Here is a 26,489-nt window from a genome sequence, read left to right as displayed (position 1 = left end):
AGTCTTCCTTAATGCTGGAAGTTTTGAATACTTGTCAGCATATTTTAATTGCGTGAATCTCTATTTCCTAATGATACAGGCTGCAAAAGGGAAAATCTATAAAAATCAGAGAGTTTTTTTATATCTGGGAAATTTTCTCTCTCTTTTTTTTGTTTCCTAAGTGGGAATTCAGGACTTGAGTACCCACAGATTGCCTTTCATATTAGCTAGGAATTCTCTCATATTTTTATTTTTATACTAATTTCTTTTGAATTCTGAGATTGTTTCTCAGCTGATTGTCTATTTCATTCTTCACAATTTTGAAGTCTGCTTTTTAGTAGGCTAAAGTACAATTCACTTTGCTTATTGCTTTTGTTTTGAAATCTTCTTATTTCAGCCTGCTTTAAAATAGAAATAATGTCCTCGTTGAGAATAAGATGTTCTGTAAATTTCTTAGACTTCATGAAATGAATCATTTTCTCTCAGTAACTAATGTTTTATCCTTCCCTCATGCTGCAAAGGGTTTTCAAGTTCTCTTATTTATCCTTAGGTTTACTCATTCTTGAGTGATGTAATAACATGCCCCAAAATGCTGTTTTCAAACCATGTTTAATATCCTCATATACAGAAACACACCCATGTAGGAAACAGTAAGTTTAAAGGAATTGTTCTCACCAATGCCTGGATGCTAGCCATTTCCTCCATAATAATCTGTAGCTGGAGAGCCGATTGTCCGACAGGTTGTAAACCAATGCAAATTCCTTCGCCAGCAGTACAAATGGAATCTATTTAATAGACCCACCCAGAATCCCGAGAGCCGGTATAAAAGGAGGGATAAGAGGAGGGCCCATGAATGGAGTGTCTGTTCCCATAGAAGGAGAGTTTTGTCCTTCTCATTGGCCCCTAGGCCTTACTACAGAGGTGGATTTTCCATGAAGCTTGTGAAGGTTAAACTTCAAGACCTCTCACTTGCATGAGGCCCCTTCCAGGCTGGCAAAGGTCTCTCACACGGTGTTTTATATGGTCGGTTATTTTTGTAAAACTAACAAAGCGGAGATATTTCATCTATTCTATCTCTCCCTTAGGTCAGGTGACTGTGAGGTGGCTTTAGGCCCCTGGTCTGATGTCTCTTTGGATATTCATTTCTTTTCTGTAAAGGTCTCCATGCACATAAAATATTAGAATACCAATATCAAATAAAATGTGTATTCCTTCTCTCCTGTTAATCTTTTGTCAGTTTAATTCTCAAGCTCCAGGTATGGAGCCTAAGAGGGTAGAGAAAAGATTTTTTTCCCTAAAGCATTCATTAAACTGCAGTGATTATGTAAATATAGTTAAGTGCATAGTTTGATCATGGGTTTGAGCAAATCTAATAGGCTCAAACCTGACTGTGACCCTGGTCTGTAGCCCCACAGACCTCAGCTAACTCATGTAATGGGACCAAGCCAGGATCACTAAGTATGTATGTAAATATAACTGGCTTCTGATCTAACATTCAGTATTGCACCACCTTGAACGCAGGTTACGTCACCGCATCATTTGCTCTAGCACTTGAGTAACTTGAAAATAAACCTTACATTACTCCCAAACAAATGCCAAACTTATGTTGGGTTAGCTCAGAAACTGCTATTATCACAGGAAAGGTGGGTACGTTTCTCTAATGTGAAGTTAGTAACATTCACCCTCTGAGGGATGTAGAGGAGCCAACACTCATTTTGACATTGGTTCTTCCTGAATATTAATAATCTCTGTTTACTTTCAAAGAAAATGTATTCCATATGTTCCAGAATCATTTGTACCTAAATCACCACATGGAAGACATAAATAAATATTACATACACATATGTATAAACATTTTGCAATGTGGAGGAGACTACTTTTATCTTTAAAATGAACAGTTTTCATTTTGATCTCTAAAAGGGGGAAAAACAAGCTGTGGGTTCTCTGTCTGGTTTGGCTACTCATCCATATGTAATCTCAGGCATGGGGAAGGTGCCCTCGCTTTGAACTTGAGCCACAGCAAATCCTTCTGGATAGGAAGGAGTTCAACCACCTAGTCTCATGCTCTTGAAGCCCAATAATGACCAAGGGATCAAATCCGCATCCTAATTCAAGGACCGGAACCATATCTTTAGCCCAGGAGTAGTGACACTCTGCTGTTCTTCTTCTGACTCTGCTGCTAGGCAGTCATTTCACCTGGTTTCCCCAGAGCTCACCAGATGGGCTGATTCACAGTACACACTCGAGAATTGTTTGTTGAGTGAATGGATGAAGAGTCCCTGGCCCAGGTTCAGTGTCCTGAAAGCAGGACAAGCCATTGGTTTACAGATGGTTCAGAAGCCCGATATCCAGCACAGGCCTGATAGACCGTGGGGTTTCCTGAGTATTGGATAAAAGGACACATGATTGAATTAACGGCTTTCATCTTTGATGTCAACACACCGTCAAATGGGCCTGCCCTGTCTCACTTCCTGATGACAAAGAGCGTGACACACTCAGTCCTGGGCTCTGTCCTGTTGGACATTTTACAAAAGGATGTGGATAGAAGCAGAAGCAAATGTTTGTCACTAAAGGGGTCTGGGCGGAGTTAGCAGATTGTGTGTCAGAATGGTGATTCGGAATGACCTGCCCTCAGGCCATATGACAATTACATAAAACCCAAAACGGGCTTCATTTAAATGACCAGTGACTTCCCTTGGGTGTAAATCCTTCCAGTGTTTGTTGTTCTACCTTCCTACCTGCCTGTCCCTCTATTTTATATAAATACATAGGTACAGAGAGAGAGGCAAATATGTGTATACTTTTATTTTTCTAGACACTAGGGATCACTCAGCACATACGGTTGTGTGACCCAGTTTTGTCCAGTTAGCAGCGTATCATTAAATACTCTTCTGAAATACCACTTTCTAACACCACCGTAGGCATTCTGGAATGTGTTTAATCATTACAGGATTGTTCTCAGTTTTATTATTTTGGACATTGCTACCGTGAACATGCTGCTAGCTAACTGCTTGCCCCAACCAATAACCCTTTAAGAAAATTCCTAAAATGTGACTGTTGGCTGATTTTAAGTCTTTGTCCACGTATATGTTACAAGTGGCATCTCCATTGTTTGAACGTACTTTTTTCTTGACTTGAGATCCGGTTATTTCTTGCAGTTTTGTCAGCTATTTGCATTTCCTCTGACAAAATGAGATTTCAAAAATATAGGCTCCACGTTTGTTTCCCCCACGTTCCCTAATAGAATTGTAAAATGTGGAAACTTGGCTTGACGGCAGATTGCATGAAAATGAAAATGAAAAAAAAAAATACAAGGAGAATATGATAGCAGTCTTCAAATATTTGGATAGTTAGTATATAGAAAAGGAATCGTGTTTAGTTTATATTTTTCCAAGAGGAAAAAGTAGGGCAAGCAGATGGAAAGTTACAGGTTGGCAGGCTTTCGTTCATGTTAAGAAAGAACTTTTTAACTGTCTCAGCTATACAGAAATTGAATGGATTGGCAACTGGCTTCCGGCTTTGGGTTAACTGGGTGACTTTATCTCTTCAAACTCCATAATTCTGTGCTTCTGTGAATATGGGCTCACACTAATGTCTTTAATAAACGTGTCCCTATCCACTTAATATCAACTGCCATGTAAATGAGAATGGAAATACCTTTGAAAGTACCACTTTTATCTGATCAAGAGAACTGACCCTTTGGGTTTTTCTTTTACTTCTTACCTAAGCACAAAAACTTAGACTCATTTTATTTAGATTTTCATCTACTCAACTTATGTTTATATTAACCTTATCAATGAGATTACTGGGGCTATTAAACTTTAATCATGCACTAAAATATGAACAGTTTAATAATAGACTAGCAGAAATTGTATAGTTTAGTAATAGACTAGAAGAATGGTCTATTTAGCAGGCCTTCTTAGAATTTGGGAGCACTTCATAGGCATTTAATTTAAGTAATATATATTCTTAAAAGTAATACAATCAGGGATTGGGGTAGAAACAGGTAAAAGTGATCAAAAGGTCCAAAGTTCCATTTATAAAATCAATGTCCTGGAGATGTCCTACACAGCATGGTGACTGAGGTTGATAATACTGAATTGCATATTCGAAAGTTGCTAAGAGAGTATTTCTTAAAAGTTCTCATTACAAGAAAAAAATTTTGTCACTATGTATGGTGACAGCTGTTAACCGAATTAATTGTGGCGATCATTTGGCCACATAGACAAATACCGAATCATTCCATTGTACACCTGGAATGAATGTGCTTTCTATGTGAATATCTCCATAAAAGAGAAGTAATATTAGTTTGCATTTAACTGACCTATACATTGTCAAGAAGTCAGATGTGCCGCCCCCCCGCAGTGAGTGCAAAATTTCCGGTTCTGGAAGTTTGGTTCTGGTTTGAAATCGACAAGTGATGAGATCAAAATTATGAAACATTTTCATCTTTTATTTAAGATGCTCTTCTCCTTTCTTCTCCTGGTGCGCCCGGTGAAGTAAACTTGCCTGTCCTTCTTTCGCTCTCTTTCAAGCCCTAAAGAAAGAGGACTGTTGAACACATCTTATGCCAACCCAGAGTCACCTAATCATTCCCCAAGGGCAGCCCCTTTTGCTGCATTAACTGTAGAAATCAGCCTTTCAGTGTGGTTCAGCAGCAAGGGCATCACATTGCAGAGCACAGGGATTCTGAATCAATTAGTCAGATCTAAAACTTTAATTCATCATAATACGGTAATAAGCCAGACATGCCGTGGTATGCATTAGCGCCCGACGCTTTCCAATATTCCACTATGGGTTTTTTGTGTTGTTTTTTTTTTTTAAGCCCGGCTTGTTAAGTGATACCAGCCTACGTTGTGTTATATGATCATGCTGATACTGCAGATAAAATATAGCTGCTATTTATTTTGGTAATTTAATATGGTAAAAGGCCTTTGAGAAAATTCTGCTGTTCACATGCTATTTCAGGGTAAGAGTGACCCACCCTGATGCAGAGAAATTGAGTTAAACTGGGCTTGGTGTTTCCACTCTGTTTTGTAGCAACGTGTTTCTGGGCTATGTTTAACCCAGGAAAGCTGAACACACTGACCGGTCAGGGAAGGAAGCCCATAGCTTGGCCATAGTGTAAGAGGAAGTCCTGATTCCAGCATCAGCGCCGTCTATATTTTTGGCAAGCCACTTATGGTTTCTCTACTCTCATCTCCAATTTAGGGAACTCATAGCCTCTCTTAGGAATGCTGTCTTTCTAAAAGTATGTGAGGGGAGAGAGACTATCTGGCCTGCTTGATTTGGCTTATAATGGAAGTGTACCCAACCACTCTCAAGAAATCCCAGGTGATGGACAAACCTAGATGTCACCCAGGAGCCTTTCCTGCCTTGTTCTGGCAGAATCAACCTAATGGACATAACTCAGAGGTCAGAGGTGAAAACTGGAAAAGAGACAGGCTCACAGGCTACCTGAAGTTTTCCCACCATGCTCTGCTTCCCCACTTCCACGCCTTTGGATTGTTCTTCTCTTTGCTGGGATTGTTGCTCAGTATCTTTAGGGAGTGGATTGGGGCAGGATGCTGGCTCTTATCTATGTGGAGCAAAGGCAGGTCATAGCATCATCACCTGGAGAATTTTCCAAGTGCCTCTCTTCTGTGCTTCCTGACCCTCCCCCACCCCCCGCCATTAGGAATCCTGGTTTATAAAGGACCGAGTAACTACAGGCAGGGTTGACGTTTTTACACACTGAATGGAAAGAAAGAAAGTGAAATAATAAGTTTGCAGTCACCAACCAACTCCTAGCTTCTTAACCCACCCTCTCCTTTCCTGGTATTTTTGGAGGAATGCTGTATATGTCAGGACCTCTGCTGAGTGCGAGAGATAGAGAAATAAAATCAGCCTTTGTTCCTGTGGAGCTCATGGAGATCCAGTTAGGGAAACAGACACACAATTTATTTAACCATAAAGACAGAGCGCTTCACTGGGCTGGTCTCATTAGGACTGGAGTGAAATGCACTGTAGGAGCCAGAAGAGTCAAACAGAAGGGGCAAGTGCATACAGGTAGGTGGTCTCTTTGTAATAGCCCTGGATTGGTGTATTTGACACAAACCTTTGTCGTCTCAGAGTCCCTCCTCTGCCTCCTTCATTCTTTCTTAGTCACAAGTGCCAAGCTGCCCCTCTCCTTCCTAGGTAGGTTATGGCACAGGGGTCTGGCTTCCTGAGAGGATGCAAGGAGGCAGATAGGACTTCAGAGAAAAAATGCACTTCTCAGCAGTTAAACATTGACCAGGGGGAAATGAGACCAGAGGGAACTCCACCCATAATCCCTCTCTTTGCTGTCCTCTGCCTGGGTTGCTCTAAGGGGTGGTTCTCCTTGCAAACCTACCACGGATTTCTTCCCCGTGTGGAGAGTAAACACACTTCTTGAGTTACTGCTATGCATCTTTGTAACTTAGGACAAAGCAATGGCCAGTGAAGTAACCCATCGTGTCACGTTGCTTCCCAGCTTTCCTTGTCTCTGCTGTCCCTCCCTTCAATTCCAGTGTCCCTGGCTAGCACTTCCCAAATCAGTTGTTGACCTTTAAATCTTTGCCTCAGACTCTGCTTTCTAAGAGATCCAGAATAAAACATTCAGATTTGTGATTATTCAATGATTCTTCTTCCACCATGATTAAAACATTTTTTCAATTTTTAAATTATTTTATTGTTCAATAAACAACAATAAAATTACAGTTCAATTGCAGTTGTTGATTAAAACATTTTTAAGGAAAAGAAACTGGATTAAGTCCTCTTTGAAATCTTGATTGCTTATTCTATATATTAAAACCAAAATTATTTAAATACTGACAAACCATTTCCTAGTGATTATAGAACCTCAAATGAGCAAGTGCTTATATGTTTTCTAAGAGTGGGATTAGTTTGTTCATGGTGTATTCAGAAACTAGTCCTAGCTCTGCAGTTCACGTAGGAACTCTTGTGAGCTGTCTGCTCTTCCTTAGTTGGTCTCCTTCCTGGGTAGATTCAAGGGTTGTGTAAGACAAAGAACTTGAAAGCTATTTGCCAAGAAACTAATTCTCACACATTCATTATGACTTCGCCATTAAGAGCATTCTTTTTCCAGACTTAACCTTATGCTTCCTGAACAAATCTCATACATTCTACATTTCTTTCTTCTGCTCCACATCCAACCTTACAAATGATGTGCATTCTCCTCCTTTATCACCACTAGAAGCAAAGACCTCTTGGCTGCTAGCATTTACCTATCTCCTCAGCTTCTTTCCAATTTGTACCTGATATATATGACTTCAAATTATTTCCTTTGGAACTTTACATAATTCTGTAACTTTTGTTTGAAGTTTAAGGTAGGTATCCTTGAACCTTATCTCAGTATTTTTCTTGACACCTGTCCAAAATCTTCCAATAGCCACAAACTGATTCATTGGAAAGATAAGTTTCCTCACTGTGAAGCCAATACCAGTAGTTCAAAGACAACAATTGTTCCGAGAAAATAAAACATTCAAATACAGCCCCTATCTATCACCACCAGCACTGCCACCCTGCAAGGCTCTCAGCTCCATGGGGGTATCTGACTGGTTCACTGCTCTTTCTCCAGAACCTAGAACACCCACAGCACAATTAACATCTGCCAATGAGTACATGAGCCAACAAATGTGCAGAGGTCCCTTTAAAATGTACGCAGACCTAGTCAGGGTCATGTCTCATTCCTACCCAACTTCAAAGGGGCAGAGTACGTGCTGCCCTTCTAAGAAGACTTTCTTGGACTCCTTTCTCTCTCCAAGTCATCCTTCATCCTTTGAACTTCTGTAGAGTTTTATATGCCCGTCTGTTGGGGCAATTACCACTTTTTACCTGGAAGCCCACTTATATTTGTACTTATATCTCTCAGTTCTAGTCCATCGTTCTAGTCTCCACTGAACTTAGCACAATGCCATTGAATAGGGGGTGTGTGTGTGTGTACCATGGGTTATGAAACCAATTTAAGTCTTTACCTTTGGAAATGGCATAATTGCCTCACTCAAAATAATATGCATAGGTAACAGGAAGTTAATCCTGATAATACCCTATCTAAGTAAGAGAAAAAATATTTTTTCATATGCTAAGCAATAGCTTACTAAGTCACAAAATTGATTCTAGAGGTTGGCAGTTGGGAGGGGGCGTAATAACTAGGGCAAAAAATAACATCAATATCATATTTCCCCGGAGTAAGAGCCTGAGGCATTCATCCTCTGATTTATCTTCCACCATGTGCATACTCGAGACAAATTATATTATTATTGTTACTTATTAAAGGGAAACACAGGATTTCCCTCTCATGCTTTTCTTCTGGTTGACCCCAAATTTGCTCTGAGGCCATCGCTCTAACACTCACTCTAATTTTCCTCTAAACTTCTGGATCATAATTCACCCAGATCATTAGCAATTTTCTTTCCTTATTGCATGATTTCTGTCTGCCTCTGGGTGGCTTTATTTTAATTAGAAGAAAAAAAAAAGAGAATGGAAATGTTTCAATTGTAAACACACAGAGGTTCTGTGGGCAAATATGAGTTTGGCAGAAGAAAGGACCGTGGTCAGCTTAGCTGTAGCTTATTGGCTCAAAAACAAGAATAATTTTGAAGGAAATTAGGATAGTTTTTTTAAAGTGACAATTTTCCCCATCAGGTAGATTACATGATTTCCTGTTATTTTATGATACTGATATTTCACTTACACATTTTCTCCAGCTCCCATAAAATTTTCCATCTGGACTGTACTTTTCTAATCCCTTTGTAAGCCTTTGGATCCAGTTTCTCCTCCCCACCCCCCAACCTTCCTTCTTTTCTTTTTTCTTCTTCTTTTTTTTTTTAAAGTATCAGTTTCCAGCAACCTTTATCAGATACCAGAAAACATAAGTTTACATCTTCGCTAAGGAGCTTATCCACTCGCAAAAAGCTACCCCAATAGCCCTGGAGAGCATAGAGTGGGGGTTGAAATGAGGCTTAACTACTAAAGTTACCTTTGCCTGAAACCTTAGCTCATGCCTTGAACGGCTTACAACGAAAATCCTTGAAAATTAAGACTCCTAGGGCTTCCAGCCGATAGACATTTTTCCACACAAGAGACGAAAGAGCAGGTACAGCTGAGGTTTCTTTCAAAGGGGGAGGACCAGCAATTGGCTGTGGTCTGTAGGAAAAGAAAAATAAAGCAAATGTTCTTTTAAAAGCTTAAAAAGTACCAAGCGGATCTATTCCTCCCCCTTTCTCCCTGTGGAACTGTAAAGTCTTCCCAGGCAGGGACCAGGCAGAGGAAAAGAAAGAGACAGAACAAAGGCTGAAGCTTCGTGGGGATAAAGTTACAGACTGATTACCACTTATGTGATGAGATTTTATTACTGATGGAACAAAACGGGAAACATTTCTTTCTTTGTGGCCATTATTTCCTGTTTCTGGAATACAGTGGGCTGTTTCATTCATTCGTACAACATGGCGGCTCCGTGGGCTTCCTCTTGTCCACCTTCATTTATTGGCCATCCAGTGGCGGGACCTCTGCCACACTGGACCTGTCCTGGTCCTCCTCCCATGCCTGGTGGCCCTCTTCCAGGGGTGTTGCCATGGCTTTCAGAGTCTTAATAGCATCCCAAGAAAGTTTGTTTATAGAAAAATATGGGAATGATAATAAACATGTTGACCAGAGTTTTTAAGTAGGAACGCTGGGAATGAATACTGGATTCTAAAAGATGAAGTGCCTTCCCTGTCCAAGTGAAGGAGAGGATGGAGAGGCGGCTGGTTGTGGGACTATATCTGGGATAGAACCCACGGCAAGTTCAGGACACAGCCCGACAGCCCCAGAGACCCAGAGGCCTAGAAAATGTAAACAAAGAACCTTTTGTGGGGAGGATGCTGAGTGTTCAGCACCAGAACGTTGTCCTCCTCCTCCTCAGTGTTCCGGAGGATAATTCCAAGGTTAGGCTGTCTGCTTCATCCTACCGCCACAGTTAATAAAAAAGTTTGACTGTTACCGAGATATAATTCATACCAAAGAAAAGCTACTGGCACAACAAAAACGTCACGTATTTCCATTGAAAATGCATCTTGACAGCTTATCTAGCTAAATTATATTCAAAATACTGCCTGATAGGTTGAAGACTTGGTTCATATTTCCCTAGTGAATGAGCGAATAAAGGAGTTAATGAGAAAACTGAACAAATTGCAGGCTTCTCTTTCACTCTGCACTTTGCCTCCGTCGACAGCACCCGAATTGAAACAGTCCAGGTTGGACATTTCGCATACCTTCCCCGGATACTTTGTGCGGAAGTCCAGACGTTGCCAGCCGTTCAGAGGCGCTGACTGGCCTACTTTCAGGACACTGCATTCTTGCAAAAAGCAAGACCACTTCTTGAAATTATGGCACTAGCCAAGGAATCATGCAGTCTTTGGTTGCAAAAACTATCAAAATTGACTTTTTTTCTAGGGGACTAAAATGATCTCTTGGAGAAAAATGTCAGATGAGAACTATCTAGAGAACAGCTTAGTAAAAAGGAACCATTAGCATCGTAATAAAGACAACATTTAGGGACATGCATATTAACTTGTGGAAATTCCAGTAATGGTTTATTCATTAATTTAAATGAACGCTTTACCATTGTTCCGAACGGTGGTTATATTGGAGTCTGATTTTTCCCATCCTTCCTTTCCCCCACTATAAACAGAAGTTAAATATTCTTCTGACTCGGGGTTGCAACAATAATGTATGTAAGAAACCTTACCGTAGTGAAGCCACACGGAATAAGGGCCGGTTTCATTTCGTGCAGCTCCTTCTGAGACGGTGTGATTGGTCCTCCCTAATGCTCTCAGGAATTCTTATTCACACATCACCCTTCTTACTCTCATTTGTCAACCTTTCCCTTCAAAATGATGTGTAAATGAGGGGGAAAAACCCTTTTTCCTCCTGTCTGCAATTATTGAGGCTGAGAGGAGATAAGGAAAGATGAGGCGAAAGTCCAGGAAGAAGGGGTAGAAAAGTTCACAGTAGGCTGATCTTCTAACGTAATTGAGAAATCTGAGGGACTTACCTGGCCCAAAGGGGACAGTTTAATACTGCTTTTAGGTAGCGTTAGGGAAAAAATTAAGAAGGTGGGTTTTCTTTATCTCTTTTAAACTGTGGCAAAATGCATACAATATACAATTTACCATCATAACCATTTTAAGTGTTCAGTAGTGTCAAGTGTATGCACGTCGATGAACACCTGATCTCCGAAACTTTTCATACACATTAAACACTTCTGCTCCCGCAGCCCCAGGCGGCCACCATGCTACTTCCTCTTTCCATGAAAATGACAACTCTCGGCTCCTCGAGTAAGTCGAATCATAGCACTATTTTCCACTGTGACTCCTTTATTTCACTTAGCATAAGTGGACCTTGCTTATCTTCCTTAGACTAAATGAATCCTCAAGACTTATTCATGTGATAGCATATAGCAGAATCCTTTTCCTTTTTAAGACTGGATGATATTTCATCATATATACATGGAGACATATATGTAATTCACATTTTATTTGTCCACTCCCCCACTGAGAAGCTGTTTTATTGACCGAGTTCTGCAAAGATGCTCACTGACCTGTCGTCTTCACTCAGACATGCCATCTCCTTCCCTGGAAATAAATGTTTTTTTATCAAAAAGGGAATAGGAGAAATGATCACTTATACTGCATTTCCCAAAAAATGATCTTGCCCCAACCAATCAACATACAAATATGTAGACTTTTCAAAATGTAGGTGTCTGCATCATATCCTGTTCACCCATTTGATGAAAATAAAAAGTGACTAGGCCCCTACAGATTCATCTGTAGATCAAGCTCAAGCTTCACGCTCCTGGAAATTCGGGCTGTGATAGCACAGAGTTAGCTTTTGGATGTCGCACCTTAAGGACAGCACACCTTTCTTTCACAAGCACCCGAGCTCAGGCCTGATCCACCCTGCACCCTCAGTACCTTCCCGTGTGAATGCATCCATTGGGGTAGCTAGTGTGCTTACGAAAAGGGGAAATTTCCTTTTCCGTGGGTAATCTATCACCCCAGTTACATTGTAAGCATGGTAAGGGCTTGGAGGTGGAAATATTACCAATTTGGATCTCATCCTTGCGGGTTTCCAGACACAATACAGGACACTTGTCATATTTGAACTTTAGATCATCAGTAAAGAATGTTCGAATGTAAGCATGTTCCGTGCAACACTTGGGACATACTTATGCTAAGACATTCTTTCATTTGTTACCTGAAATTTAAATCCCCTACTTTTTACTTTCTAAATCTGACAATCCTAGGTCATTCACACCCTTGTCTGTGGGAACTTGAATTTAGGGGATGTCTAGAAGAGACAGTCAAGTGTGGTAACACTAGGGGGCACTGTAAGAAACTGAGAGCCCGGTCCTTCTGGGAGTTCAATGAGGTCTGTAATTCTTGGGAAGAAGGGGACCTCCAGCAAAGAGCACTGAGGCAGTGAGGACTAGGTGAGGACAGGCACGTCGGGGTGCCATAACCATCTGAGCCACCCAAACCAACCCCAGCAGGGACAGGGCCCAGCCAAGCAGTCCAAGTCTCTGGTGCCTGGGAAAGCCCCAAGGCCATCAGCCAGAGCAACAGAGGCAACGGCTCAGATACCGGCCTCAGCAAGGACAATTAAGAATTTTACTAGCTTTCAGGTATCCTGACAACGGGGTGGGGGGGAATGGGGGAGTGGACATTTGAGAACTGATGTTCTAACAATTCCGGTGATGGGGGCTCCTTTCCAGACTTCTTTTTAATCCCGCTGTGTGGCCCCTTTTGGCCTCCTCCCCACCCCACCCCACCCCTACACACGCACACATTCTCAGTGATGTTGTCAAAAACCAAAACTAACCAGACTCCTCAAGGGCAGAAAATGTATCATTTGTTTCCTCTACCAACTTCCCAAAGTAGCTGCCTCCCAGTCCTGCATCATCGTTCTCCCCACCTTGCCTTCCAATATTGATACCTCCACAGACCGAGACACCTCCCTGAGCTCCCCAGGCTTTCGGGTATAAAGGGAAACACTCCAAAGTGAAAGAGACCTTAATGACCCGAAAACAGTAAAACCAGTCAGTGCCAGAAAGCCCGGTGCAGACGCGGCTCACTATGCACCAGAGCGTCCATCAGGAGCCTAATGCTCTTCCCTGTCTGCACCCATAGGAGGAAAACAGGAATCGTCAGCATCACTCGAAAAGCCAGTGCTCTCCTCACATCCGCCCTCCGACTTTGGTCTCCGCTCACATTCTCTATTCAAGAAGCTTGGCAGCTTGGAAACTAGGTACTCAGCGTGTGAGACGCCATCCTCTCCCTACACACGCCTTTCTTTAGAAAACCCATCAGAAGGCAGAGGGGAAATGTTCACATGGGCCCTGAATGTTTCCCTGTCCTACGTCTCTCTTATCACAAGGAAGAAAACATGAAAAAAAAGAATCATGGGCTCATACAGTGCTCATACCAAGTTGCATGCTGGGTGCAAAAACCTCGGCTTTGGGTTTATCCAGTGGAGGAGAAATACTAGCTAGCACTTCAAACACAGCTCCTCGTAACACATTAATAAACTCTATTCTTCTTGGGAACCAGAAAGAGCAAATTTAAAAAAAAAAAAAAAAAAGCCTGATTCAGCTCTTCATGGGGAGGGCCTAGGACATGTGGTGACGGAGCAGAGAGCTGTTGCCCTGGTTGGCTTTGAGGTCACCTCTCCGTGAGATGGCTGTCCCTTTCAACCGATGTGCAGGTTCTGGGAAATGGCTCTTAGATTCATCTGCTTGCAGGCCCAATGTAGGCAATAAATACACCTATGAAAATCGATAAGGAGGTAGAAAAATTCACAAATATACTATGTCACTGATGCTGTGCAACTGTGACAAAAGGCTCATGAGGGCATAGAGCTTCTGCAGAGCGTTCTGCTCATGCAGAAGTAAACCAAAGTCCGCAGCCAGGGCACAGCAACGAGCACATTGCCTTTGTCCAGGGCTTGATGGGTTGCAAACTGTTTTGTGTACATTTCTCCTTCGATTTTCAGAATAGGGGTGTGAGGTGAACACTACTGTTCTGATTTTGCGTTTCAGAAAAGCAAAGATCTTGCTTACCTCTCCAGACTCATTTCTCACCACATTCCCCTGGTCACTGCCTTCCCTCCTCTCCTGCCATCTCTCCAGGCTCCCACCTGCCTTCCTCACACTCCCAGATCCCGGCAAACTGATATTCTTTGAATTAAAGTGCCCTGCTCACAGCTGTCTTGTCTCTCTGACTAATAAGATGAGTGCTTCTTTGCAAAACATGCTTTCCTCAAATATTCATTGAACGTTTGAAGTCTCTGGGTAAAGCATGAAGAAGCTTTACTTGACCCTTTGGGGCAGATGTATCTTCCCTGTGCTGCCTCGGGCCCCCCCATGTCCCCCCACAATAGCACTTACTGTACTTGGTGGTCACGATTTGTTCTAACAGTCTGTGTTCTCCACTCAGATTGAAATTCCATGGAGGCATGAATCACACCCAGTGCCGAGAACAGTGCCCAACACAGGTGCCAAAACCACATTTGTTGAAAGACCAAATATAGTGACTTCTCCGGGACAGAGGCGACCTTCAGGCCTGGGACTAGAATCCAGCCTCCTATTCCAGTAAGAGGCCAGCGGTTATGTGCTTGGACTCAGCTGCGTGTTTTGAAGATAAAAGAGCATAGTGACCAGGTGAAAGGATGTTCTGGAGAACTGGGAGTAATAGAAGAACTCTCAGTAAATATTCATCAACAAACTGTTAAAATTCACTAGACAAATCTTGGCTATATCAAAGTGTTCACAATATATTACAGTCACACTCTTGACCTATCCCAGTGGAAACCACAACTCCGATAGGAAAAACATGCCGCGTCTTTTAAATATGAGTCCTCGTGGGCTTTAAAAAGGGGCCAAGCCAGCACACCCTCAATGACGTCTCCCTTCAGTTAAGCAGCTTTTGTGATAAACGCAAAGATGACGCGACCGCCTCCCCACACACGATGTTCTGTGTGATCTGAACACATGAACTCACCCCCGAGCAAGGTGGAAAGTGTTTCTGGTGCGGTCTCATCCTGCAGGATCAACCGAATTAGTCGACCTTCTCCACCAGGATCAAAGTCATCTTTAATGTGTGTATCTGTCTGCAGCTATTACATCACCTTTTCAATATTTCTGTCTTTCTCGTTTGCTATTCCTTTGTGTTCACCTAAAGGAGCATCCAGACCCTCGTTCTCAACCAAACGTCCCTGACTAATGTTTTTTTTTTCCACTTTGGAACAGAAGCAAATGACTTACATATGAAATCTATTCCTCTCTCTCTCTCCCTCTTTTTTTTGGGGGGGGGGCAATCTAGTTAAATAATTGGCTCCACTGCTTTCTTCCACTGACGTGACTGGCTGTCTCACTTGATTACCCAGAGTGCAGTTTTCTCACATGGAGATGCACAGACAGTGATTTTCCAATTCAGAAGCTAGAGCGTTGCTTATGATCCCAAAATGTGTAGGCTTGGACGTCAGCTAAGCTCAACCAGACACAGTCTCCAGTCTTGCCGTCACATTCAGACCAAAAACTTCAAAAAAGACAATTTCATTACTTGTAGAGCATGGGCTGTCAAACTCATTTTCACCAGGGGTCATATCAGCCTCGAGGTTGCCTTCAAAGGGCCGAATGTAATTTCAACTCCTTAACAGTTAAGGAGGAGTTACACGTATAAAGTTCTAAAATTATTTCGGCCCTTTGAAGGCAACTGCGAGGCTGATGTGGCCCCCAGTGAAAATGAGTTTGACTCCTTCTACCATGTAGAGGGGCACTTCGGCCCCAACTCCTCATATGTCTTTGGAAGGGAGGAAAATTCCATTTCACTCCCAAGAAGGGGAAAATGAGAGAAATCTGTTTGTCTCTTCCTTTCATTCCCTTCCTAAGAGTGAAATAGTGAGTGGTCAGATGGGCAAGAATGGAAGAAGGAACGGGCACATGTTCCCTAGCCCCTGCTAGCAGATCAGCCTGCTCTCTACCTTGACCCCCAGGTAGCAGCCACACTTGGGCAGGATTTGGTCTTCCTGGCACGAGCCCCGCAGCTTGGGAAGCTGGCTCAGTTTGGGGAGACGCAGTTAGGAACCCTGATTGCAGCCTCTCCTATAAACCAGGTTTTCCAAGTCCACTTCCCTCCCCAAAGCCCATATTCATGTCTCTGACTCCCACTGTCTGTAGTAGAGCACAGAGGAAGACAAGGGTATGACGAATTACCAAATCTCAACAAATGTCTAATTTTCTGTTTCCTGTAAGAGCCCCTGACCAATGATGTTGCTTATATCTCAGTGCCACGGGGAAAAATGCAGACGTTTCTCATCTAAGATACCAGGGTCTGATCCCTGCCGCTTGCAAGATTGGTGATCTTGTAAACAAATGAACTTCTCTTTGCCTCACTTCTCTCACTCCAAAACGTGACCAAAAATGCATAGCTACCTCATCCTGCTTTTATGCGAAGGTAATGAGTTAATTATACACATACCCCAGCACTGTGTCTGCCATGTACCCGCCTTGCTTTGAATCCTAACTCTGTCACTTAACAAGCATTAAGATGCCTCCCCAAAGTACCCATAAAGATAAAGCTAAGCAGAGAATAAAGGATATTATCTGCGTAAAGCATGTATGTAATGTTGATCTGAGAAGAGAGTGCATTATCTCATATAAAGACCCTAGTTGGTTTAAATTCACCATATATGGTTCAGCTGTCCCAGTCTTTCCTCCTGGGCCTCTCTCCCCCATAATACTCCAGGAAAAAAAAAAAAAAAAGTGTGTAGAAGCAGCTCCTCTTGACTGAAACTACAAGAAATCGTACCTGGTGACCCCTTCCAGTGGTAACTAAGGGAGAGCTGTGATGGTCCTCTTAGGCTTACAGCAGAGACTTTGAAGACCTCGCCAGGAGAGGCTCTGAGATTTTCAGCTCTGCTGAGCAAATCCGAGTGGGTTAGATACATGAGATAAAGCGCTCCCATTGGCTAAGTGGGGCCATTGTGTTTGAACAAACACTTTTGAAAGGTAGGGATAGTCTTTGCATTTTTTCCTCTCTTGGAAACTGAACCTGGGGGTATTCAGGCTTCTGCCCCATAACCCCGGCCCTCTTGAGAATTTCCTTTTCCCTCACAGCTGCCTTTGCTCTCCTTGTCATCACTTCATATTCTACAGACGGTATGAGCTCGCCTTTGTTCCTACTATTTTAAGCTTCCTCCTTATCAGGGGAACGACACTTGTCCCTTCCTTGCTCCACGGTCTCAGCATCAGGTTTGACATCCCCAGACGGGCTGGAGCCACGCTGTGGAATCCCAGCAGTGCTGAAGGGGACCCTTTTCTTTCCTGAGATGTTTGCACTTTCTTTTCCGAGGTTCACATGGTAACACCAAAGGAGAGGTTTTCTCTAAGCAAAACAGCATTTGTATCCTCACAAAATGCTACATCCTATTAAAAGAGGCTTGCCCTGTAGTTGTCTATAAAGAGAAAAATGGGTTTCAAATGGAAGTTCTGTGTGTGTGCGGTATGTTTGATTTTCCTGATGCCACATGTCAACAGAAAATAGTAACATTTTTAGTATTAATTTGAACCCAGGGCCAATCGTACCCACATGGGGATGGACTAGCTGCCCGAGGCACTTCAGTCTTCCTTGACTGCTTGTTGATGCCTGAAGTTACCTCTGTAGAGGAGACAGCCTTTCACCCACCACTTAGGGACAGGGGTTCATGTGAAAATGCGACAAGCTGTGCAGACACCTTGACAAAGGCACAGGTTGTCCTAGACATAGACACCTGGTCTGTTTCCACCTCCGTTCCCCTGAAGGACATGGCCCCCACCGATACCGCAGGAGCCCTTGCGGGCAGTCCTCCTCACGAGGTTTAGGGTAGAAGGGCAGAAGGCTCTCCGAATCGAAGAATGAGCGCTGAGAGGGGGATAGGCACTGGGAGGAAAAAAGCCACAGAACAGGAGGTCAAGGGCACTGAAGGTACATTGGGAGGACTTTTTAGTTTTGCCCAAGGTTGGCTCTGTCACAGCCCAAAGCGTACCCCTTCCTGTGCATACCGGTGCACTGATGGGAACAGTTGCTACACCACGGAGACGCTCGGCCCCTCTGTGCTGACTGTTCAAATCGCCAACCTCCTCCTATCTACTCTTAGAAGGGTCTGACACAGCCCCAGGTGCACCAAGCACAAGTCCACCTATCTCTGCAGAGCAGATGGAAACCCACAGAAGCGCCAGGCAGAAACTAGAGTGGACAGATAGGAAGTTGCCAAGATAGGAACGCTAGTCAGCATTCGTTAAGAAGTATCTTGTGTCCATACAAAAGGGGGACTATACACACATTTACTTCTTCCACCTTCTCTGTGAAGTGCTGGTGTACTGTTTTCAAGAGGAGGAAATGGGCAACTTAGAGTGGTTAATAACTCGATCACACAGAGGCTGACTCCAAAAGCCTCCGGTCTTTCTCCAGTACTGGGCTATGCTCCTCTTTCATGTCCTGTGGAAATGTTTCAGACCCACAGGTAAATTTCCAGCCCCTGAGCAGACGGACAATCCTAGCCCCATTTGCCTGGCGGTTGGAACTTTTTTCAGCGGTGATATACTTGGAAGCATTCGAGCTGGGTGTTTCTGGCTAATGTTATAATCAAGTATAATAAGCATGACTCAGAGGCGAACTAATAAAAGTGCTCACGAAAAGAGACCCAACAGCTTGTTCATTCCCACAGCCACATGGAAGGATGGTTGGACCACCACTCTGTAGGCATGAATTATGGTCAGAAGCTTGAAGCTAGAGAAGAGCCCCCTCTGTCTGCCAACCTCCCAAAGGAAAAACTGGATTCCTGGTAGAGTCTTGGGCAGTGATTCTTAACTGTGGCCCCTACGGCAATACCAACAGCAGCAGCACCTGGGAACTTGCTAGAAACCAAAATCTCCAGCCAACTCCAGACCTAATGGGATTAGTGAATCCAGCACTCTGAGGGTGGAGCCTGGCAATCCTGTTTTAACAAAGAGCCCTGCAGATGATTTTAAAACACAGTAAAGTTTGAGAACCACTGTGCTTTCCCTCCTGTATCTCGATAATTTTGTCACTCGGTGCAGTCCCTCAGCTGAACCGCAAGGACTGAGTGGTCACCAGCTCTACCAGACTTGGTGGGGCTCTAAAAGAATCTTTTCCACCCTCGAGGAGTTACATGCAGACGGAAGCAAGTACCAAACCACCTGAGCTGGGCACACAAGCCCATGCCGCACGGTATAGTTCAGACTCAGAGATCCATGTGGCTGTTACATATGGTGAGCAGAGACCAGACGATTATGATTCAGGTGAGCAGAGAAAATGCATTCTCAAACGCCACTTCAAACAATGCAGAAGATCTGTGGTTTGCTAAACAACTCTGGCAGCCGGCGGCCAACGGCTGGCTTGATGTGAATCCCTTGGAAATGGGGTGACTCTTGGAGAAAAGCATAAAGGACTTAGAATGAAAAAGGCTGAAACTTAGAATCACAAACAGTTCCAGATTCTACACATAATTGCCTTTGGCTGCAAACCAAAGGCTTGCGTGCTCAGCGTGGGAAGTACTTTTCGGTCACGCATCAAGCCATCCTTGTGCCCGCAGATAGTGATCTCCACGTTAAAGAATTCCAGGCCCAGGGTCTGGGCAGATGGCTGAGCGGACCAGTCAGGGTGGTAGATAAGAGCGTTGTATTTGGACTTGGCCCAAGCAGAAAGGATGGAGGTGCCATGCTTGGTCAACAGAGAACTAGCCATTCATCAAGTGCCTTCTGTGTACAGAATGCTTACTGGATATAGGGGATAGTTCAAACAGTACTCGCTTTTGAGAAGTTCAAAGTACGTCCTAGAAATGCCAGAAACAACAAATAAACAATTAAAGGACACAAAAGCAGAACCATGTAAATACAGACTGTCTTAATAGAGCAGAGTTATCCAAGCGGTGACTAGAACCAGATACTGTTAGCAACAAAAATATAGAAAATTAACAGAGTAGAGGTCTAATTCCAAGGAAAGGAAAAATAGAATGAATGATGGTTGGAGGCAGGAGGGACAAAGGACACAAAGAAGACCAAGAACATCTACTTGCTTGGGAATAAAAACATAGACCACTTTATAAGGCAGGACAGGAAGCTCAGAGAGTGGGGGCCTTGAGATGTGTTATCTAGAAACTTAGCTATTTGTTGAAAGTGTCCTTTCAGAAGTAGATGTAGAACTCCAGATGGTATGATGCTCTGACAGAAATTATGCCTAGAGATGACTTCCTGTCGGACCAGTGCTGGGGGCGAGAAGGCCCCCATCCTGCTTTGTGGTTGCGGAGTTAGAGACAAAGTGGAGAGGACTAAAGAAACAGTACAGAGGACCATGAGAAGGGCAGAGTGGACAAGGAACCGGCCCCCAGCTGCCATCATCCTGCTCCCGGGTTGCAGCAGCAGCCCTCTGAGTCACTGCATCCACCCTGTCTCCCTGCTGGCTCTTCGGCACACACCGCTTTTCAAACAAGCCAAGCAGCCCCTGTCTCTTTCCCTTCCCTTAGAGAAGGGTCTTTTCCCAGAGACACGTGTTCACCGCCCTAAGTTCCTTCAGGTCTCTGCTCAAATGTCCCCTTAGACCATCCCTAGCCAGCTTATCTGAAATAGCACCGCACCCCCACCACTACCCCAGCTAAGTCCCCTCACCTGCTGTATTTGAGCACTCAGCAACGTCTGACATGTGTATTTACTTATTTACTAATGGTCTGGCTCCTCCCACTGGAGCAGAAGGCCCTCTGAGAGCAATGACTTGGTTTTTGTTCACTATTATAGCCAGAGCACCCAACAGAACCAGGCACGTAGCAGGCCCTCAATGCATATTTGTTGAATGAATAAATGAATGAATGAATGGACACTTATTTACATTGTCATCTTTCAAAATACGTTGACATTTCAGTTCTCCTTGACTCATCGCAAGCATGCCTCTAAATTCAGACTTGATTCACATACCTTAGGTGCATCTGTCTGCAAATGGGCAGGTTTCCCTATGGGCTGTCCCAAACAGAGGGGACATTTCGTGTTATCCTAATGCCAGACATTCATGGTTCGATGCATGTTTCTGTCAGAAGCAAGGCTCGGCCACTTGACAACCGAAATGATCAAAGTAACGAGCAATGAACGTGGCAGCACCCCAGGGCCTGGAAGATTTTCGTCTGGGCCCCTGGGGGAGGTAGTCTCATTTCCACGCCTCTTCTCTAGGACCCCTGACCAGCCCGGAGCTCCCCTTCTTCCTCTGGTACGACCCCAGCTCATGGCCCCTGCACTTCGAAAGTAACGTTCTGCAATGCCCCGTAAATAAAGACAATGAGGAGGAGGAGGATGTGGGCGACGGTGCTGCTGCTGCTGGTGGTGGTGGTGATACGGTGATGATGGTGGTGATGGGAATGACGGTGATGATGCTGGTGATGGCGAGGATGGTGATGATGATGGCTGAAATTACATTATTTCTCTCCCCGTTTACATCCCCTGGTAGGCGCAGTTTTGTCAGTCAGCAACATTTATCGACCATCCTGTATGGTACAGTATGCCAGGTGCCGAGGGAAATAATAAAGGTTTGTGTTATAAAGTAATTACCTTGGCTGTGGAAAACACTCAATAAATATGTGTTGAGTGATTCATTATTGGAACCTTTGGGTTCATATTCACACTCGTATTCAGTTCATCTTCTGTTCATTTTTATTCTAGATTCAAGGCATAGTTTATATTTAAAAAAAAAAAAAAACCCTTTCATTACAGCCCAATGAAATAACTAGTGGCAAAAACTAGGAATAAAAGAGAATTGGACAACATGAGAAGCATAGACATATTTCATTTGAAAGCATAAAATAATGGGGAAACAGGTTTACTCTCACCCCAAAAAAGAAATTTGGGGGGTTATAGCAACATGCCAGGAAGGGTAAAGAGGTGCCCCATCCATGGGTACCGTCAACTGTAATTTAGAGTCATTTAGACCGTGTGATCATTCAAACAAGCCTGAACGGAACTGTATTCACGCCCTATGTATATTTTAATGAGTTTCGTGAGAGAACAAATGGTTTAAATAAGAGTGTAAGTGAACAGTTAGGCTACTTAAGGGACAGTGGCAGACAGTGCTGGCTGTCTCATATGCATTCTTTCTTCTCTAACTACTGACAGAGCCCAGACTTTGTGTAGGGCTGCAGTTTAGTCTGGGGGGGTAGGGGGGAAGCATTTTCCTTTCTAGAATTTTTACAGCTCAGGGTGGTTGTGTTACCCAGCAGGGGTCCATGAGAGAAAAGTGACATGTGATAGGGTTGTTTTTCCAGTTTAAAGGGCCAAACTCAGCTGGTGGATGCCTTGTGCCCTCACCCCTCTCCCTTTTCCTCACTCTTGCAGGTGAATGCAATATCTGGAGGTCAAGCAGCCATCTTGCCACCATGAGGATGCCAACCACATGGTAAGAATGGCAGACTGGGAGGCTCGGTAAAGCTGGGGTGCTAGATGGCTTCCTTGAGTGGCTGCACCAGGCCTCAGCTAGCACTGCGGACCCGTGGAAGCCACCATGGCCTAGTTTCAGTTACATGCAGCCTAACACAACCCTAACTGACAGGAAACTTCTAAAGGCCTCGCTATATGCAATTTGACATAGACATTACAGACGCATCATAAATAATAATTCTTTTCTATCTGGTTGTATGTTGTAGCCTTTAGCACTGTTAGCCTCGTTCACATCACTGTTATTAATTGTAAAATTTTGCTTCTCAAAACTAATGTGTAATTACAAACATTTTTTTCACTGGCACACCCCATTCATAATTATAGGATTGTTTTCATCTTGGAGTCTAAGTGTCATTTTTTAGTTACCTATCAGAATCGATGATGTGGGCAACTGAAGAAAGAGGCATAGATTATAGTCATAGAAACCAGGTTCGAATCCTGTCTTCCCCCCAAAACAAGCTTCCTGCCCCTGGATAGGTTACTCAAACTCTTTTTGTTCCTCTCTGCCATCCCAACCCTGGGCACCACATCCATGCCAGTGGTTACCACACCACACTGAAACCACTAACTTGTCTTTCTCCATCACTGAATTGTGAGCATTTTGAAATTGGGGACAGTGTCTTGAATCACCCGCTTCTCCCAGTATCTAACACAGAGAGGGTGTCCTGTGAGCATTTGTGGAATGTCTAAGTAAACAATTCTGAAACTGTAACTGACTAATCAGCTGTTTAAATAGGACGTTTCCCTACCAAAGGAGTTTAGAAAACAGAGAATTTGATGAAAATAGGAGAGGGAGCTGGAAAGTGATTGTCACAAGCAGCCAGAGGGGATAGCCCACCAAGAAGTCTTTCATCAAACCTGGCTGAGCCTGGGCTCTGGAGGGGAAGGCAAGGTGCCTGCTCAGTGTCCGTCTGACTGCTTCTGAGAGTAACATGTGGGGACTGAAGAGGCCACTCGATGGAATTCCAAGTCAGTGTGAAACAGAACTTGGACCTTGAGCCCACTGCATTCCTCAGACTTGGCATCTGTCCCTCCCATCGGTGGAGGACTCTCCGTGCCTTGGCCCAGGGGGTGTGTAGGGAGGTGGAATCCCCTTCCCCACACAGACACTGGCAATGGTAGCGTCACCAGCACCCGGGGCCCCGTCGGGTGGGAAGTGGAGCAGACAGAGCGGGGAGGGCGACCGTGCCTCTCCCAAGAGTGAGCCACGGCTTTGCAGACAAGAACCCACATGCTGCTGTGTGAGTCAGAGACTCCACAACGCAGGTGGAACACCCACTTTGTTTAAAAACAAAAAACAAAAGTGCCAGCTCCTCCAGGAACCAGGAAGGGAAGAGAGAGCCCAGCGATGCTATCTGAGGTTCCTGGGAGAACTTTTCCAGCAGGCAGTCACCTCCCAGGTGCCAGCGAACAGCCACCTGGTCACCAGGTGGGTGCAACTATTACCTCTGTCCACAGGTGAAGAAACCGAGGCCCAGAAAGATGAAGCAGCCCGTCAGAGGCTGTGCCGCTGGACCGTGATGGCACCTGGATTTAACCCCCAGTCTGTGATTCCAGAGCTTCTGCCTTTTAAGCTTTCTGATGAACCACCTCAAAGGGCCTAGTGTCTAGTGGGAAGCACACTCACATGTAGGCATGCACACACCCACGCACACATATGCACACATGTGCTCACCTGCACTCATGCACACACACACATACATGGACACACAAGCACACAGTTACATGCGGCGTCCAGCATAGGGCTGCCTTCTCCTCCCCCTCCTCCTCCTCCTCATAAAAGTCCCCGGAGTTAGCCAAGGACTCTCCCTCCCTGAAAACACAATAGTTTAAAGGTTCTGCAAAGACCAGAGGCCTAAAGAGATTTTTCAGAGCATGAGGCTTGAGGTTCCTGTGTGTGGAGCTTTTCAGATGATCTGATTAGGCTATCTCATTAGTGCCCCACAAGGAAGATGCTGGTCTCTGGCTGATTTTGTTCAAAGGCGACAGGAGGAATGCAGAGAACTGACCTTCTATTTCAGGCTTAAGAAAAGAAAAAAGGAAGAACTCTCATCCTCGTGTGGGATTTATTCTGCTATCTTTTTGATACAGAGAGGACTCACTCCTTTTGTCCCGCAGGGAGAAGATAATCCCTCAAGAGCTTCTGTTTGAAGTGGTTCAGTTCAAGATGAGTTGCGTTCTCAGGACCGTTTTCCAGGTTCTGAGATAGTTTCCACTTTTTTCCTTCTCACAGCCAATACCAGGAAAATGTGGGTCAGGTAATGTAAGCAACAGACCGAGAGAGCATTGCCAAAAATGTAGCCACCCCATCGGCTCCAAAGGAAAATACTCATTAACGTGGCACCCGTTAATAGGATCGAATTGCAAACGCCGGTTTGGACATCAGCTGTCGGAAAGTGCCACCTCCTGATTAGCTGAAACATTCTCAGTTCTTTCTGATCTCCTTTCCTTATTTTGATGGCAAGTCAAGTTTCGGGAAAATTCTTTCCCACTACTGTCTACTGATCACATCCCTGCGGCATTTAAAAATCTCACTTGTTTCCTATAAGAAGAAATGGAAAGCACAACCACAAATATTTGTATAAATGTCACCGTGTATTATTGGAAGCTGTGTTCTGCTGGGTAGAGAGTTTTTGCAGCAAGTTCTCCACGCTGGCCTCCATTCAAACGCTTCCTATACCGGACACACCCCCCCACACTCCCACACACTCGCTCTCAGCTTTTCAAAAGTGGGAATGATGGTCCATTTCTCCCTCTACCTTTACCTCTGTGGCCGTGATAACAGCTCAGCCACTCTGGATGGTAAGATGCTATTGCAAAGTGCTGTAAAGATAGAAGGCACATGTTCCCTGGGAGTGATTTCAAGCCAAGGAGAGGAAGAAAGTGAGGGAGATGTTCTCTTCCACAGAGGGCAGACCACAAAACTTAGAGGGGAAAAAGAAAATACCTCTCGAAAGGTGGCCCGTTCAGCATCCTTGCTAATCATTCACCAGAAAGGAAGAAGAGAGTGAGGCAGCAATATTTAGCTTTAACTCTTTCCTGGAATGCTCTGGAGCCTATGCCCAGAGCTTTTCATTTTTACAGAATTAGATCATCCATGGGACCAAGCTCGCTGTTCAGTCATTTGTCACCAAATTGCAAGAATGCAGTGTCCTAACGTGGAAAGAATGTCATGCCTTAAACATTTATTTCTGGCCGCGTCTTTCCCAGTCTTGAGATCAAAACTTCAGTGGACAGATAAGCAGGGGTCATGGACCCCACCTCCCCTGACAGACAGCGCCCTGCATGCCCAGCCTGGCACATTCCTCCTGCCCTATTCTACCCCGGCTGGGGCTGCCATGACCTTTAACCTCTGTGTTTACACAAGAAGTCGCCCTGCATTTTCTCACACCCGCTCACCCCCCTGGTAGGACCCACGTCCCTCTCTCTGGTGTTTCTAGGAAAACAATTCTATATTTTATGAACTGCATAAATCCGGGTCATTTCTCCAGGCCTGTAGGAGGCATGTGTACATTGAGAGAACATGTGGAAGGCGAGAGGGACCCACTGAACTTCCCAAGCACTCAGGTGCTAGACTGAATTATCTTTGGACAACATCACAGAATGCTGGGATTGGCCTTCTTTCATAAGACCTGTGCGTGAGGAGTGATTCACCACATCAAAAGCCACAATTTCTTGCCCAGTAGGGAAAAGCCTCGATCCCTACATAGCCCATTCTGTATCAAGGGAAACGTACAGAGAAAAGTCTAGATTGGCCATTTCTCCCCATTCTGTCTTTTAATTCTGTGTCTGTCCATGACAGAACTAGCATTGGCCCCGTGGTGACACAGCATGAATTCAGTGAGTTTATTTGATATCTGATTTTCCCGAACTTTAACAAATGATAAAAGCAAAATCCTTAAGGATGGAAAGAGAAACATCGGCCAAAATGAATGACATTTGGATCCAAACCAAGGATCAGTAATTGTATTTCTAT

The sequence above is a fragment of the Desmodus rotundus genome, chromosome 10 (assembly GCF_022682495.2).
Source record: "Desmodus rotundus isolate HL8 chromosome 10, HLdesRot8A.1, whole genome shotgun sequence".
Lineage (NCBI taxonomy): Eukaryota > Metazoa > Chordata > Mammalia > Chiroptera > Phyllostomidae > Desmodus > Desmodus rotundus.
The sequence above is the reverse complement of the archived record's forward strand: the minus strand, read 5'-3'. Positions refer to the sequence as shown.